At 46.3% G+C, this 17081-nt stretch overlaps 1 long non-coding RNA gene across 1 annotated transcript in view; it reads left to right on the top strand.

The window, feature by feature from the left end:
* LOC139591141 (uncharacterized) overlaps window positions 1-14870 on the top strand; it is a 176848-nt gene extending 161978 nt beyond the window's left edge. The window contains exons 6-9 of the long non-coding RNA XR_011679566.1: window positions 4152-4212; window positions 4819-6897; window positions 8121-8269; window positions 14266-14870. This is a non-coding gene — a long non-coding RNA (uncharacterized lncRNA). The remainder of the gene's footprint in view (window positions 1-4151; window positions 4213-4818; window positions 6898-8120; window positions 8270-14265) is intronic.
* Window positions 14871-17081: the final 2211 nt, after the last annotated feature.

Here is a 17081-nt window from a genome sequence, read left to right as displayed (position 1 = left end):
TTTGAAAGGAGAATAGCCATGAAAACTTGATGGGAGAAATTCCAGCAAGTTTCCTAACTTCTGTGAAGCTGTAAAAGTTCAGCTTCACTTGGCCTGTGATGCATTGGTGTTTCTTCACTACAAAGTGAGGTGGTTGACGTGGTTGCAGTTCTCTGTGTAGACAGAATGTTTTTTCCAGGTTTCACAACCTTTTAAAATCTACCATTTGACAGGGAAATGGTAATTTTAAATATAGAGAAAGATTGGGGTCTAATTTTTTTTCATTTTTTCAGGACTCTATAGAAGGAATAAACCTCCAAAGAAGGTTCTAGAGGTCAGAGAGATCTAGGACCACTAGATTAATTTGCAAAAAGAGAAATGTGATTCTGTATATGATATTTCACAGGCAGAATTTGTTAAGTTGTATGTGGCTTTCTCCAGTTTGTAGTCAATGGGAAAACTTCCTGTGGAATCAGTTTGCTATTGACTAACACTACAACAGATATTTTTGATAGCAAACAAGTGTCAAGTGCTGGCGTTTACAGCTGGCATCACTTTCCCCTGGTGCAAAGGACACTAAAGAAGACAGTACACAGAGAATCCGGCCTGTGGACACTGAAGATCAGCAAATATAACCATAACACCTCACTGGAGGTGTTTGTCTCTGGCCCACGTTAAAGGCTGACACAGACACATGACTTGGGAGACTCAAACCTCAGGTAGAAAACTTTTGTAATAGGGGGTGTGTGTATATATCAGTGGATCAGTCCAAACATCCATCTGTCCTCTCCCTGGCAGTGGTACATATGCCACACTTTAATCAAGGAATGCTTCCTGGGCTCCTGCATCACATGAATGTGCTTGGGTGTGTTTTACCTGGGCTGTTCCAGGCCCTTTCCCATCTCCCCAGCAGCTTTTCTCAGTGTATTATCACCGTATTTGCAATTATCACAGTAATCCTTGTCTTTCTGCAAGTAAACAGTGAGGCAGATGAGTTTTTTATACAATGTGAAGTATTTTACTGTAAATATTTTTTTCTTCCACTGTCAAATCTTGTGCCTACTTCTTTTCCATCTTCTGTCAAGCTCTCTGCAGTTACAACTGCAGCACCTCCTCGTTGTTACTCATACAGAAATGCCAGTGAGGGAAGGCTCCATGTACAAACACACACATGCATCCCATTTTTTTTTCCACGTGGTGACTTCTGTATTAGCAAGTGGTTCCAGATTTTTATCTACTACTTCTAAAATAATTGGAGGAGTTGTATGTCTTAAAGAGAGAAAGGAATTGTATGTTTTAAAGAGAGAAAGCAAGTTCTAGAAATATGTGCTTTGTGCAGGAGAGATTACTCTTAGTCTGCGCTGCAGGTTTTATTTTTCAGATCTCACAGGAGAAGTATATTGATTCTGGGATTGTCTTATTCCAGGAGAACCTCTTCATTTAAAAGGACATCATGGATTGCTTGTTAATTCACTGGCTGAAACTTAAGTAAGCAGAGGCTAATGTCTTTTTACTGGTTTAATTAACAACGATTACTTGTCTAGAGATAAGGTATTTCTAGTCAAAAGCCATCTCCTTCAACTCCAGATCAGCTGAGAATAGTTCAAATTAGTTTTAGGGTAGGGTCAAAGACCAGAATTTTAGGAGTTTGAAGTTTTTTAACTGAGCAGATCAACACATATCTGCCGTATCTGCGGGAGAATACACATCCAAGTGCAAAGGGGGAGGCTGGGATTTCCATCTGCATGGAAGTGGATTGGTTGGGGGCTTTAAACAAATGAGTTAATGAGGTGGCACTGAAGCACACATCTGTCCTTTCTGGGACATCTGAAGTCCAGCACATGCTCCACTCGGCAGCTCAACTCAGAGGGGCCTGTCTGGGTCAATCAAACCTCCAGTGTGCAGCACCACTCGGGGAGGACTCATTTGAAACAAAAAAACTAAAAGTGTAAATCCTCCCTCTGATTGGATTTTTTTGTTGTTGTTGCAAACAGAAGCCAGCTCCCAAGGCACCCCTCTGTCCCCAGGACACAGTGAGTGAAAAGTGCCCAATGGCATTCCACTGCAGCCTGCACTGGCTGAGGGCCTCCCATCAGGAAAGGCAGCCTTGCTTGTCATCAGGGCAGCTGAGCTACACACGGCCAGGGATGGTTTGGATGGATGAAGACTGCATTGTTCCGGGCTTAGCTGTATCAGCAAGCTCTCATGCTGCCTGAACTTCTGTGAAACTAAGTCCCATGGCTCTGTCTGTGACTCTTGCTTCACAGGGAAAGGAAATGGGAACCTTGGCTTCCCAAGATACTACACAGCATTCACACCCTGCTCCGGTGTTGATCTCAAGGCACAGGGTCCGCAAATATTTGTACCTCCTGCAACAGATGTTTGTGGAAATGTTCCTTCAAGAGGTGATCTTGAACGCAAGGCAAAGTTCCTACTGAGATGTATAGCTATGAACCAAGCAGAGCAGGGACAAGGACCGTGACTCTTCTACCCCCTGCTTGTGCTGATTCTGGTTTATTGGCTTGCAGAGTCCAAAGGGATGGCTGAGAGCTTGCCCTGCTTTTTTGTAAGGATTTAGGTCCAGAGCTTTGAAAGTCATGAGGCACCCAGCTTCTGTCAACTTAGGACTTGCATAAAATAGTTTTTGAAGTTTGGTGCTGGAGGACTTTGTAGATTTACATGCTCTGTTATTCTGCTGTCCCCCCATTCTCCTTAGTAGCCCTGCTTGTGGTGTGTTTGCTGCCTCACGGGTCAGGAAAGAGGCTCTGCCATGATCACAGCCCCCTTGTGATGCCAAGGACAGGGCTTGCAGGACCACAGGCCCCTTTCTGTGTCTTGCAGACGTGAGAGGAGTGCACAGGTGGGTATTGCTAAGCTAGGGTCTTTAATAGACAATCCAGAATTTCAGCTGACCAGCCACTAGTCTCTAAACTAGTCCTTGTTTAAAAGGGAGGAAAAAAAAATCTGTTTCAATCATCCTGGTGAAGGGATGGGTAGTTCACTCTCAGCTGTTTGAGTCCAGCAAACACAACCACATGAGAGCACAGATTCTGAATTTTTCAATTCAGCATCTTTGTCATGACCATTGTGAATTGTCTGAACCCATCATCCTGAAACCTATCCCTCAGTGTGGCTGTGCTTTGTCTGGGTATGTGTGGCCCCAAGGAGCCAGTCTGGGAGTCAAGAATCTAAGGACCTTATAATATTTCTAGACATTTCTTTTTACACTGGAAGAACTAGAGAAAATGGCACCCCAGAACTTTCCTGGCCTTTTGTCCACCTTTGCTTAGAAAAACACCTACAAACTTTTGCCTCCTTTCCCCCCAGTCATATTAGACAAAGCCACAGACAAATAAGCATGAGCAAAAGGGGTAGGATACAGTTATGTGGCCACTTCTTCCCCTCACCACAAGCTCAGTCTGGAGCAACCTCAGACTGAATTTACTCCCTGAATGCAAACCCTCGGGGTTGTGCTGAGGATGCTGGAGATGCAGTGACCCGTTTTCGTGTACAGATCCGAGTTTGTGGACAGAAGGACATTCAACACATTCCTACGGCAAAAGGAGAGGAGCCCTTTTTCCATCTCTAGTTTCAATTTTGGCTTGACCATTGTGTGATGAAAGCCGGGCCCTGGGCAGGGAAGCGAATACTCTAACAAGTGGCTTGTTAGTGAGGAATGTCCTGCAGTAAGTACGGAGCAGCCTTGTCACTTCTCAGCCAATCCTCCGAGGACAATAAGGAAGGAGGACAAAATGAGTGCAGCCCTCCTGGGCCTCCCCTTAAGAGTTTAAAAGCAAAATATTGATTTTGAGTTACCCTGCTTCAACTCAGCTTCACTCTCCTGATATTTTTATTCCCTTGTAGGTTTCTGACTCCATTCGTTTTTTAAACAAATCACTGGTGAAATTGTGGTGTGTCCATGTAACATTCCTGCACCTAAAAATATGGTCAATTGACACCTTGAAGGTTTCCAGGCAACTCTAACCATTTGTGACATCTTTAGCTGCATCTCCAGTATGTTCAAAACAGATGAAGTGAACGAATTGATTTTAGCTGCATAAAACCCTTGACAAAAATCTCTTTGTGGCCATCCAGTTAGTCTCTTGATGATTTGTAGAGTATTTGCTTATGCCATGAACTTGATCCTTCCCACTTCTCTGCTTTTTTTTCAGCTAGCTCTGCCGTGGGTTCCCTGCTCCTGAAAGCACTGCAGCTGCCTTCCCCAGAGCTGGGGTAAGAGCCAGTCAAACAATGCTGGACCTACAGCCCACTATGTCATCAGCTGAGCACTGTATATGGCAAATTTACCAGATGAACAGCACTCAATGGTGGCAACCTTGTTAGGTGATTTAAATTGTTGTCAGACCCAAACTGCCTAATAAAATCAGCAGATTTGTTTAACTTGATTCAAAATCCCAGCAAAGTCAAAATGATTTCTCAACTTGCTCAAGGAGATAGTGGATAGAACAACACAGCAAAAACCTTTTCCTTTGTCCCCAGAAAAAAAAAATAACATTTGCATGTGATGAAACATGCAGTAGGCCAGGAATAAATTAAGTGCAGAATCTCAGCTCCTTTAATCAAATAATTTGACATTTATGTGTGTGGTCAAAAGGAAATTCTTTTGAAGACATATGGTCTTTTCATTGTATGCTATTTTGGATCAAGTTCCATTGTATTAACAAACATACAGATAAATCGTTGATGGGCTTGATTGTTTTGGGTTTTTAAAGGTGCCTCCAACCCTGGGGATTCAGGCTTCTCCAAGTACAATGCACAGTAACCACCCATGATAATTAACAACACACAATAATTGCGGTACTTAACATTTATTGTCAGATCCCCCTGACAAAAATGAAGAACGAATCAGAGGCAGGAACTGGAAACACTGCTGGATGGGCCGGAGTGCTGATAATAACACATCTTTCAAGAAGTGCAAGATATTACTGATTAACTACAAAAAGACTTATCTGAGTTCAAGAAAACCAGCAATCACTTCTTTTGGCAGCAAGAGTGTGCAGTGAAGTGTGAGCAGGACACCGAGGTCTGGCTTTGGCAAAGCACCGAGTACATCCAGTAGAATTATACCCTTACCTGGTGCCTTTGGCTGGCTAAACTGGTGATCACCTCTGAATGCCTCTAACCTCCCTTCTCCGCAACACAAGCTGTAGGATTTGTTAGTCAGTCCTGCATAAAGCACGGTCTTTCTGCTTGAAAGAGCATTTTCTAAAGGAAAGCATCAGATCTAAAGGAAGAGTGACAAAATGCCTGGTAAGCTGATCTTCTAACGTTAAAATATTTTTTTTTAAATCTACAAAGCTGCTTCTCTTTAATCAGAGGAGTTGAGGTGATGCAACTGTGCTGGTCTTTGCCATCAACAGGAAGATGTCCTGTTTCCTTCTGCTCATCCCTTCTCTTCTCTGCCCAGTCTGCTCCTCAGACCCTGCTGTGATTCAACTCAGCAAAATGTTAACACAGAGTAAATCACAATTTTCATGTGAATGGCCACAGGAAAATCATATTGAGGATTCTCCATCAGCTGAGTGAATTAAAGGGCCACATGAACAACCAGGAGTTCAGTGTGGGAAGGAGTCTTTGAGACAAAAACAGTGAAATGTAGGAGTGGAGTGTAAGAGGAGTAGTGATACCACTATGGAAAGGCTACATCCTCTCCCACTGTCCATGATATCCATATTCCTGTTTCCTGATTGAATTAAAGTAGGCAAGACCTTGGGCTCTGTGCACTGCAAGTGTGCAGCTGTTGGCTAAAACCCAGCATGGGTGAGAGCTGCTGGAATCTTTGCTGTGCCCACAATGACACTGCACTGTTCTCCTGCACTGTGGCCGTCGCATGGCATATGGGAACATGTGGGCTTTGTGACATTGGTGCATGACCACCTGGTCAGCTGGAGAAGCATTTCTAGATGCATTGGGAGTGAGAGGAACACCAGCCACCCGTGATTCATTCTGCATTGAAGAGATGAGACTGGATTCCCACTGGCCTGATGGGACCAGCTCAGGCTGGGGAGGACCTGGCACCAGTTCCAGTCAAGTAAAGACTTCACCTGAGAGCAAGAAGTGACACTGCAGCATGCCGAGTGCAATGTGTATGGCTGCTGCAGGAGGGGATGGAGGAAGGGAGAGTCCTTGAAAGCCCATAGGTTTGTCTTGCCACCTGGCCCATCACCCACAGCTTCACCTCTGGCCCAAGGGCTGCAGCATCCTGCCCCGGTTTCTGGCTGCTCTCTGGTGCGTGTGTGGCTTCATGTGGAGCCGCTCTGAATTGCACTTGTTGGGAGCTGTCACACCAGCCAGCAGCACGCTGAAAAGCATCATCTGAGATGTCCTGGCTTTTGCAGCATAAGCTTGTTTTAAAAAGCTGTGACCATGTCAGCAAACAGCCCATCACTTCCCCCCAGCCTCCTGCTGAAACTGTGGAGCACCCCATGCTGACCACCCGGCACTAGCAGCAGCATTCCTCCAGCTGCTCACGTCCATGCTTCAGGACAGTCCCAGGAAGTTCAGCTCTCCCCTTACCCTTGTGTGGGCAGAGTGGGGATCCACAGCAGCTGAAGTCAAGTGAAGCATCTCAGCTTAATACAGCAGAGCTTGTCAGGTTTGGGAACAGGCATTGGAGTCTGGACTAAGCAGGATGGGAGTGGGGGGTGCTGGGATTTCCTTTCAAGCTGTGCCAATTGACTTCTGAGGCTTTTCCTCCCCTGAGCCAGCCAAAACAAGCTGAGGCAAATTTGCTGAGCGATTGCTGCTTCCTGTCCCTTGTGCTGGCACCAGGGAGGAGAGGGATGGGGCATCCAGAGCCCAGGGGATGCTTCCTCCCTGTTTCTCTACATGGAGAGGACTCTTCACACACCCGTGAGAGCAAGGAGGAAGAAGAAGAGCAGCTGTTTCTGTTCATTGGTGGGTTTCTGGCAGAGCATGTTTGGCAATTGCAAAGCAGAGTTTCCTGTCTGAATCCTGCCCTGCTGTGAGGGAAGGATGAGCTGGGGAAGCTGCAAGCAAAAGTGTGGCAGAGAGAGAGGCTGGAGCTGCCCACTGATGCTTTTGGTTTTGAGGACTTCACTCTAACACCTTTCTACAGCTGAGTGAAGCATGTGCAGGCAAATCATAAGCTCTCACTCAGGCTCAGCCCATCTGCCAGGGTGAGGGGGGCACGTAGAGGTGCTGGCTCCCTCAATAAGGGTGTCAAGCAGGGCAATGCAGCCTGACTCTGGTGATGCTCTCCTCTGCCCCAGTTACTGATGCAATGGGTGTCTTGGGAGGTTTCTTCTTGGGGTTTTGGGTTTCCCATCAGCTGAAGGAGCATTTATACCCATCCCTTTATACCCACACCTGCCCTCCTGCCTCACAGAGGAGTGAGTGGAGCAGCTGCCAGGGTCCCCCATGGGACAGGGTGCCCCAGAGGTAGGGGTTGATGCTGCTGGCAGTGCCCAGCTGCATAGGGGGCTGAGGGAAAAAAGAAGGTAGAGATAGCAGGTCATACCTATGAAAAAAATAAGGGCTTAATAAAGTTGCAGAAAAACATTTATCAGCTAATGTGCCCTGCCTTCAAAGACACTGATGTCTCCTCAGGCTGTGAAGGCTAAATTTGAAAAAAAAAAAAAACCAAAAAAACTTGACAGAGTAATTTCAGAGTTGTGTCTGCTTTTCCTAGCTGGGTGCTAGACTGGTCAGCAACCCAACCCATTACTCTTCAAACATGGTCGTTTCTCACAAGCATTTATTCTAAAGAGAAAAATGTTATTCCAAGCCTCCTATTTAAATATACAGAAATCCAGATGGGAGAAGTGTTTATTTGAATTTACACATGTAATATCACAGCCTCTAGGGGTTAAGGAGAAGGTAGGAAAATAAACCTGTACTTTTTTCCTTCTAAATAAGTTACATGATCAAGAGTTAGGGGGTTTTTAATGCTGTATTTCAACTGCCATCACTATTCTCAAAAACATATTTAACTATTAGAGATTGTTTAGTAAGATTTGTCTCTATTTCAGTGTTAAGAAGGACAAATTGATTTGTGGCCAAGACAGGTAAGGTAGCCAAACTCAACCTATGACTATTTCTACACCTGTCCACTGGAATGTAGCATAATCAATTTGAACATTAGGCATTTTCAATTCCAGAGCATTAGCACTGGGGGCTGAACCCCTCTCATATGGCTGGTGCAACAAGAGCCAGAGTAAGAGCAGGAATGGACAGAGATGGAGGTGCTCAGGTTATTCAGAACTGCTAGTGGTCTTTGGCCAGGCTGTGCTTTCAGAAGACGTCAAAGGTGAGTTGCTCCCAGTCCAGGCACCATCTGCTCTGCTTTTTCCTCCAGTGGAAATTTAAAGTGTTGAGACCAGAAAAAGCTTCTTGTGTACCCTGGAGTACTTCAGTGCTGGCTACAGGAAACCCAGCTGGATATGGATAAACCAGCTCCCTGGATGTGATGTGTTGAGAGGCTGATGGGGCAGTGCATGGGTACCAGCAGCTGTGGGATGACATTAGGGCCTGTCTCAGCATTCAGCCACCCTGGTCACCCCCAACGGGACACACAGACAGTTCAGCTCACAGGACAGCAGGACACAGATCCAGAGTACTGCTGGGAAGGTGGGACATAGGTTTTGAGCCTGGGCCCTGGGACAGACCTGTGCTGGTGCAAGACCAGGAGAATCAATAGTAAGGATGCTTACACCACAGACTTGCCCACACTGAAAAAACAGAAGTAGGAAAGGTGAAGCTGGAGTGCTGGGGGTGGAACCTGCTGAGGCAGCAGGGGAGAGGGGTTTGGGATGGGGTTGTGTGGAAAAACACAGTGGCTAAACCGAGCAGAGATGTTTCAACCCCAGTAAATCTCTGACATGTTCATGTGAGTTGCAACCAGGGAGAGTTGTTCTCATCGCTATTGAGAAATATGATGGTGGGAACCTTATAATTTTTTTTTCATTTACTCACTGGTTTGTTTTCCTGTGAATGATAGTAACAGTTCAGCCTGAAAAGTTGATGTAATTGTGAAATTTTTTTCAGCTGTCACAGTTCAAATGCCCCTGCATGTATGCTTTAGAGCAGATTGCCTTAACACCAGTTTGGCTATACCTTTTATATGATATTTTTTTTAACTAAATTTTTGTAGCCGTATTATGCTAAGCATTTTTAGTGTTTCTTTTTACATACATCATTTCCACCTCTTGTTTTTTATAACTGTTTGCAACTTCTATTAAGTCAGAATTTCCAAAAGCAGCAAGCTATGGCAAGTCAAGTATTCAATCAGGATTTAATAGACATCACTGTGGTCCTCTTTCCTTTGGAGGCTGTTCACCTGTGCCTTTCAGGGATTCACTACAGCAGAGATGAGCGCATCTTCTAATTCACAGGCCTTTGAATATTTTCTATGGAAACTGCAACATATTCTTTAAAAAATAGTATATGTTTCTGAAACTCTTGCAGTTTTACAGATGGCTGAACGTACTTTTCTCAGTCAGCTTTTGGGGATGCTTTAGATGTATCAGTTGAAAACTATTGATGCTTAGTGAGACAGGCTCTGCAGTAGGTTAAAGAGTTTCACACAGACCTGTCACTAGCTGAATAAAGAGACTGAGGCAAATTTCATCTGAGTAGCACTGTATAGACTCTGCACCCTTGCAGAGAAATAAGAAGTCTCTGGCAAACTCATACTTATTTGGAAGGAGAGGTTGGATAATGGGGAGCAAATTCAAAGTCAAGTTTGGCAAAGCCTTTGCTCAGGTAATGGGCACAAAGTGCAGCTACAGAAGTTTTCAAGGCTGTGGTTTCGGCATGCTTTGTGGTCATAGGGGTTCTTGGGGTCACCTCGCCTTCTGCAATAGGTTTTGGCCCCTGCAGCATAGCATATGACTCCTAGCACAACCACATGGGGATTGGGATATGAGCATGAATTTTAAGCACTAATTTAGCTTTCTGGCTGACAAGGAGATCCCACCAATGGCTGGACCAGCCTTCCTGACCAGGCCACAGCTGAGAATAGGAGTGATGAAAAGGGCATGCCCCAAAGCAAAATGCTGTGAACCTGCAGCAGCCTGAGCTGTTTTATGCTAACCAAGCATAGTAAATCATCGTTCTAGCTCTTAGCCATATCAGATACCACTGGATTACACTTTGGTGAGAGAGACAGAAAGTGCAACTAGGCGTGATCTGCCACTGCCTATTACTGTTTTGGACTGGCACATTTTTGACTCTGGGTTTTATGCAAGTGAATATAGAGGAAGGCAGGCAGTGGAGAGCTGTTTCAGAGAGGTGTAATTGCCTCTGTTCTGGGTGTTTGAGATCAAATCTGGAGAGAAAAAACCAGTGCTGACTGATTTAACTCTCTAGTTGCTGCTCTGCTTGGAGCTAGAAGGCCTGGCAGTGTTACTGCTCCAGCCCCTGCCATAAATACAGCTGTGCTGTGGCCAGACCACCTGCCAGACAGCCAGAGTCAAGGGTGCAACACTTGCAAGCAAATTATCATTTATCTTCATATGCCTTAAGATGCTACAGTGGGTCAAGAGCTGCAAGCCCACCAGACCGTGGTTCCACAAATCTGGTTTTAAGGTTCTTAGCACTAAATCAGAAGCACGGTGGGCCTCAGGTTGTTGGTCAGTAAACTCTTGCCTGGGCTCTGATTTCTTCAAAACATGGCAACAGGTTGACTCTGCACCAGCACCAGCAGCCTTTGCCCTGAGCCGGGTGCTGCCCCTTCACCTGCAGAGAGCTCAACCTCCGATGAGTGCATGGACCAATTTGACAGAAATGTGGCCACATGCCTGAGCCTAAACTGGGCCAGAGGAACACCATGGGTGCTTGGGCAGTGCACAGATCCCTGGCCCTGGGCGCTGAAGGCAGGCAACCAGCAACAACCTGGCCAGCCTGTCCCTACTCATCTGCGAGGGAAGGTTCAACAGGATGCTTGCAAAACCAGTGGAGGAAGTTCCTACCCTACAGTTTTGGTTTTGTTCCTGGAATGCTGTTTGTTGTCTTCATTGTGCTGATGCAGCTGTTGGTAAGATTGCACTGATCACCAAATGAAAAAATCAAGGTTAAAATCACACTCTTTTGGGAGGTGGTAATTATTAAGTAGAACTACCCTCAAAGTTTGATTTACAGCCCAGCCTTCCAAATGTTCATACAGATTGAGTGAAAGAGACCTGAGCCATAAGAGTAGGCAGGCAGCCACCAGGGAACTGGAGACTTCATGGTCTGCTCCTGTCAATAAAGCCAATACCTGGTAGAACTGCAACCAGAGTCTTCTCACTGCTTCTTGCAATAGTTATTCTCTCCCTGGCACACTGCACTTGGACTGTGGGCCTTTCATATGATGAGGATCAGGTTATTGTACATACTTCATACTCTTCATCTGAGCTACGTGTACCACTTTGACCCCTTCCCCCCATGGGACAGGATTTTGTTGCCTTGCAGATTGCATTCTCTCTAACAACAGATTTCTTGCATGCAAATCAAGAAGTTGAGAGGAAGATAAGGTGATGAATATGCTAAGCATGGAAAAGAACTATCATTTGCGGTTATGTTTGCACACATTTAAAACAGAAAACAATCAAATATAAATATCACAGAATCAACCCCAGCAACTCTGCATCACAACAGGGGAACAAAGATACACTGTTGTAGAATTTAAAGTTCTACTGAAAATAAGTGATTGTGGCTTAAAATCTTTATTGAGAACAAATGGTTATGTTCTGTAAATTGTTTATGAGAAGAAGGAGTTATTTGTTCTATTTCAAGTATTTCTGCCTTGCTGCAGATTAGATTCCTTCTTTAGGATGCTGAAGAAGGCATTGTGTTATCTGGTCAGGTGAGAGGACAAATGGAAGTGGAAATTTTAAAATAAAACTGCAGGAATGGTTAGAAAAATGTTTAGTGATTCTGACAAGTCAGTAAATAGCAGCATATTCAAAGTCACAGGGATTTAACCCTTTTGTCAGCACAGGGTTTCCACTTTTCTCAGTGCCCAGCTCTGAACAACAAATATGGGAGTCTGTCTCCTTCCTTACTCATCACTGTGCCCCTGGATTACAGTTCAGCTGGAATATTCCCCCAGGTTTGATGGAACTGGTGGTGGTTTATCTCAGTATGTCCCCCTATAAAAAAATGGATAACCATAACTGGAGGGTCGACTGCTGCCCTGCCCTCACTCTGTCTGTTTCCTGCTTCACCGAAACATGTGAGCAAGAGGGAGTGGGGCTCATCTGCAAAGCAACCCCCATGTGATACTCTGAGCATCCCACTTGGGCCACCCTCCTGGGATAGGCTAAGGGAGAGTCAGGCTGGTAACTGGGGAGAGAGGCAGCAGCCTGCTGAGCCCAGGCAGCTCAGTGCAGGAGTGCAGGCAGCCAGGGACCTGGGCTGAGGAAAGCTGCTGGGCCATGAGGAGATAGGTTAAGGCTGAGGGCTGCTTCTGTTCATCTTGGAGCTTGAACTCTTCCACAGAGCCATTGTGGAAACAATTACTTCTACCTTGCTTTACTTGCAGTAGCCATGGATGTCACCACTTTCTTTCCCACCTTTTCCTCAAAATGCCTTCTTCTCAGCCTTCCAGAATTTCTGAAGGAAAAGAAAAAGAAGGCTGTTAAAATGCAGCTTCCATTTTGATCTTTCTTTGGGATAGAAGTGGTTCTCTTCTACAATACCATGTGCCTCACCAGGAAACCCAATTCTTCACTCGTCCCATAATTCATATGTGTTTTGTATATTTTTTAGAAATATTTTCTCATTCATTGAAATTAATTCCTGCAATCATTAAATCAGCAAAATGAAATTAAATAAAATGAAACCTACAAAATGTAGCAGCCTGGCCCTCTCTTCCCATGGTCTCTCAAAGAGAGGTGTGCAAAACAGAGATTATTGCTTTCTCTTTTCTGTTTAATATTTTCCTCAACGAATGCCTAATCATTTACTTCCATGAAGCTGACTCTCTTCTAACCAATTTAATTCAGTTTTTTTCCTAGCACATCAAAACTGATAGAAAACTTGACTTCTGCAGGAGTTTTTGTCTCAATAGGAACTTAAAGGATTTTGGCTACCCTGTGTTGAAATCTATCTATCTACCCTGAGCCTGTAGATATTTGTGTGTGTGTGTATTTGTGTCTGCATATACATTGTACACACAGATATATCTATGTGTGTATGTGTGTACAAAAATATCTTGTGAAAATGCGTAATTTCTTGGGTCTTATCCTAACCTTTGTGCAACTGGGTGCTGGGATCTGGATATTCAGTGTGCTTAGCAGCACTTTTTAATGAAGAGGTGTTTTCTCCCTTGGAGCTGTCATTCTCTGCCACATCACAGACTCTTTCAGACAGAAAAATAATTGGCCACTTTCTCCGGAATCGGGGAGCCCCAGGGACCGGCAGAGTGCTCAGCTCAGCAGCTCACAGTGGTGCCCACTGGTGTCCCCCAGCGGGTGCTGGTGCTGCTCCCCACGCGGGTCCTGCCCTCCCTACAGGCACCACCCACCCCACAGCTCCTCATTGAGGTCTCGTCGATGGCGAAATGTGACAGGCAAGACCCAAAACCTCAGGAGGAGAAAGGTGAAACAAAATGGACAATTACTTCCAGAGCTGTTCTGCTGTCAGAGAGAAATGCAGGCTTGCAGTTGCTCTGTTGGGGTTTTTTGGTGTTTTTTTTTTTTTTTTTCTGAAACTTGTGTAATGGCTACCCTATGGGATGGTTTTCCACCTTTGCAGCAGGATTTCTATTATTTTTTTCAAATGTGGATTTTTAAACAGCATTTATTCTACTCAGGGTCTGCCAATATCCACCTTTCATCAAATAGTCCCCAGAGACAGGCAATGCACTAAAAATCCACCCCTTTAGAACATCCCACCTACTACACTCCATGTAGAGAAGTGATGAAATAAATGGTGAAGGCTGAATACTAAGAGCACTTGCCTGGCAGGAGCAAGCCAGTATCCCAACCCAGCCAATGGCTCAAATGCAAACACAACACAGCTTAACCTGCTCGCCAAAGTTCCTCTGGGTCCGGATCTGCCACTTCCTAATCACTGCTCGCTGTCCTGACCGCTCCTGTTACCACAGCACAGACCCTGTGGGTCCCACTCCTTTTTCCGAGGGTGGGTGCTGGAGGAGGAGAGGCCCGTGCTCTGCTCAGCTGGTGGCCTCCATCTGCCCCGCGGGTAAACAGCCCCTGCTCCTGTAGCTTCCTGGGCCGAAGGAAAAGCGTGTCCTTAGCTTTGTTGTGATACCTCCCGGGCCGACTGCTTATCTCTGACTCATTCTCACGTGTCATTTAGGAGAAGAGGCTGGGAAGAGATCCGGAGGAGCAGAGGCAGGCATTCCTCTCAGGAACCAAGGACATCCATCCTGCAGGCAGCAGGAACACAGCCTTAGGAAGACATCTGCAGGATGGAAGGATACGGCCCCTGTTTTCCATCACCATCCCGAGGCTCTGCATTTTACCTGCCCGGTTGTTCCCCAGCTGTCAAACCCTACACCTTAGGCTATATATAAGAGAAACTGGAAGGTGGGATTTTAGCTTGAGTAGAGCTGAATAACGTGTAAAATAGGCAGAAATGGTGCCATGATAACACTAGGTTTACCAAGGCCTCACCACCATGTGGACATCAAGGTCTGGCTGCTCAGACCAAGTTCCTTGCTATTTTCTAATGGGTCGTACCTTAAGAGCACTGTGTTTTAATTTAAATCCTTTTCCTATTCGTTACATCATTTTCTGCCCTTCAATCCATAGCCATAAGCAACAGGAGAGCCAGTAACTGCCTGAGATGTGAATAGTGGAAAAAGGAAAAAATAGTAAAAATAAAATAAACAAACCCCAGAAAAACAGACAATGAAAAAGCAATATGAAAAGAATATGCATTTGTGATATGGTTTAACGGTCTTCTGTGACGTTTGCTCATTTGTCTGTACTCATCTGTAAGATTCAAATTCTTCTAGCTAAAATTTTCCTTCACTAATGTGTTAGGAATCAACGCAGTCATCAGTGATAGAAAACACAGTGCTTATACTTCACACTGAACTTATTTGGAGAAAAGTGATGCAAGGATCACTCGCTTCACATTATCCTTGTGTCACCGAAAAGCAAATTGTGGTGGTTTCATTGCAAGGGGTGTGGGGGGGGGTTTGGGTGGGCTCGGGGGTGAAGATGTAGGTCACATCTTTTTTGTTTCTTCATAATGGAAGATAAATCCTTCTGCTGTGTATATTCTAAATCTCAGCTGCTAAACAAACAAAACCGAGGAGGGTGGGCAATTCTGCAGGACTGGTACCAATGGCAGGAACCCTCCTGCCTGGAGTCAGGAGATATCCCACCGGGGTGTCCACAGCCGTTTCCTTCTTAACTAATGTTTTTTCTGATGGAAGTTGTTTTGATGGCTTTTTTTTTTTTTTCCTGGGCCATTTAAACAGAGCGGGGGGGCCAACCCTGCCCCCCGCCCGGCGACCCCCCGGGCTCAGCGCTCCCGCGGGCGCAGGCTCCGCAGGTGTGGACACCTTTGAAACCGCCGCTCCTGCCAACGGGATTCCCAGCCGAAATTCACGTGGCAAAGAAAGTGCCCATTTGCTTCAATTATTTTCTAACCACTCTGCTCGCTTGTGCCTTTGGTCTCGCCGGTACCCAGATGGGTAATTTTGGAGCTATTTGCGTGCATGCCCTTGTTTTGAAGGCGCTGGGGTTTGTGAGCGCAGGTACTTACAAACGCTTAGTGATAATTAACAACTGAAAGGGGAGCCCTAAGCACCCCGACCCGGGATCACTGCGGCACCCGGATTTCAAAGCGCCCGGCGTTAATCCGGCCGGATCGTCCGCCGGATCTCGCGCTAAGCGATGGGGATGAGATGGAGATGGGGATGCCATGTCCGCCTGCCCCGCCAGAGCTCACTCGCGGGGCCGCACAGGTTCTGCCGGGATTCCCCGCGGCAGCTGCGGGGGGCGAGGTGTGTGCCCGGTGGTTCCGCAGGTCGGAAGATTTGGCAGCGATGTTTGGAAGCCGGTTAAAAGAGCGGGGACAGACGCGAAGGCCAGCGTGTCCCCTCGTCCCCCTCCTCCACCACCCCCCCAGCCTGAAACTGCCTGCGGGGCAGCGTGTGAGGAGCTGGCCTTGGGCAGAGCTCCCGGCCGGGATCGCTCCCGCCACCCACGGCCCGTCCCGTCCCGTCCCGTCCCGGCGGCTGCTGCGGGCCCTCGCACCGGGGAACGCCCGGGGACAGCGGTGCGGGGCTGGAGCTGCCCCGCAGGCCCCGCCACGGACCCCTGCCCGCTTGCAGGGGCACCTTCGGAGTACGGTTCCCCGGCGGTCCCTCCTCCGCTGGGCTCCCCTCCCGCCCGGTTACCCCGAGAAAAGGTGCGGAGCGGCTGGAAGGGAAGATGCCGGCTCCATCCCGCCCCCGGTAGCAGTGGGATGCTGATGAGAACCGGGGCGGGCAGCTAGCAAGCCCGAGACCTCCCTGGGAGGGGAACCCTACAGCTATCTTCTCACCTTCCCAGAGAGTACATATGTCGTCCCCGTTCTGCTTTCTGCTTATTTTTATAGCGGACTCGCCCGTCACGGCAGTTATTTAATATGTGGTTCCCCGCTAGGCCTTGCTATTTGATTGCTGTCACAAATAATACCAGGTGAAATTCCTCATTGTTTCTGCAATTACACTGTAGCCCACTGCTATTCGCTTTTTCAGCCCCTAGAGTTAATTGTTTTCCCACTGTACGCCTCATACCAAATGCACAGAGAGCAAACAAAACCCCAAACCTTCCAAAACTCATATTTCTCAGCTATTATGTTACCAGCAGGAAATATTTCATAGCTCTGACATCATAAGCCCTGAGCAGCATGAAGTTTATCAGGGCCTTCACATGATGAAATTGTACTTTTTAAAGCGAGAAAATAAAAAAGCAAAACATCGTTCTACTGGATTTGAGCTGCTAATTTTAATTACTGTGATTGCTGAATCCAGGCTTTTTAATAGTCATTTCTCATACAAAGCAGGAGAAGCAAGCCAAAATTAGCTCTTTAAAACTGTCTGCAATAGATCTGTAAATACAAATAGGATCAAACTGCCCAGATCTGGGGCAGTCACACCCATGACGTGGATCTTG

Source organism: Agelaius tricolor, unplaced genomic scaffold (genome assembly GCF_023055355.1).
Source record: "Agelaius tricolor isolate 1412-34295 unplaced genomic scaffold, bAgeTri1.0.p SCAF_6, whole genome shotgun sequence".
Classification (NCBI taxonomy): Eukaryota; Metazoa; Chordata; class Aves; order Passeriformes; family Icteridae; genus Agelaius; species Agelaius tricolor.
The sequence above is the reverse complement of the archived record's forward strand: the minus strand, read 5'-3'. Positions and strand labels throughout refer to the sequence as shown.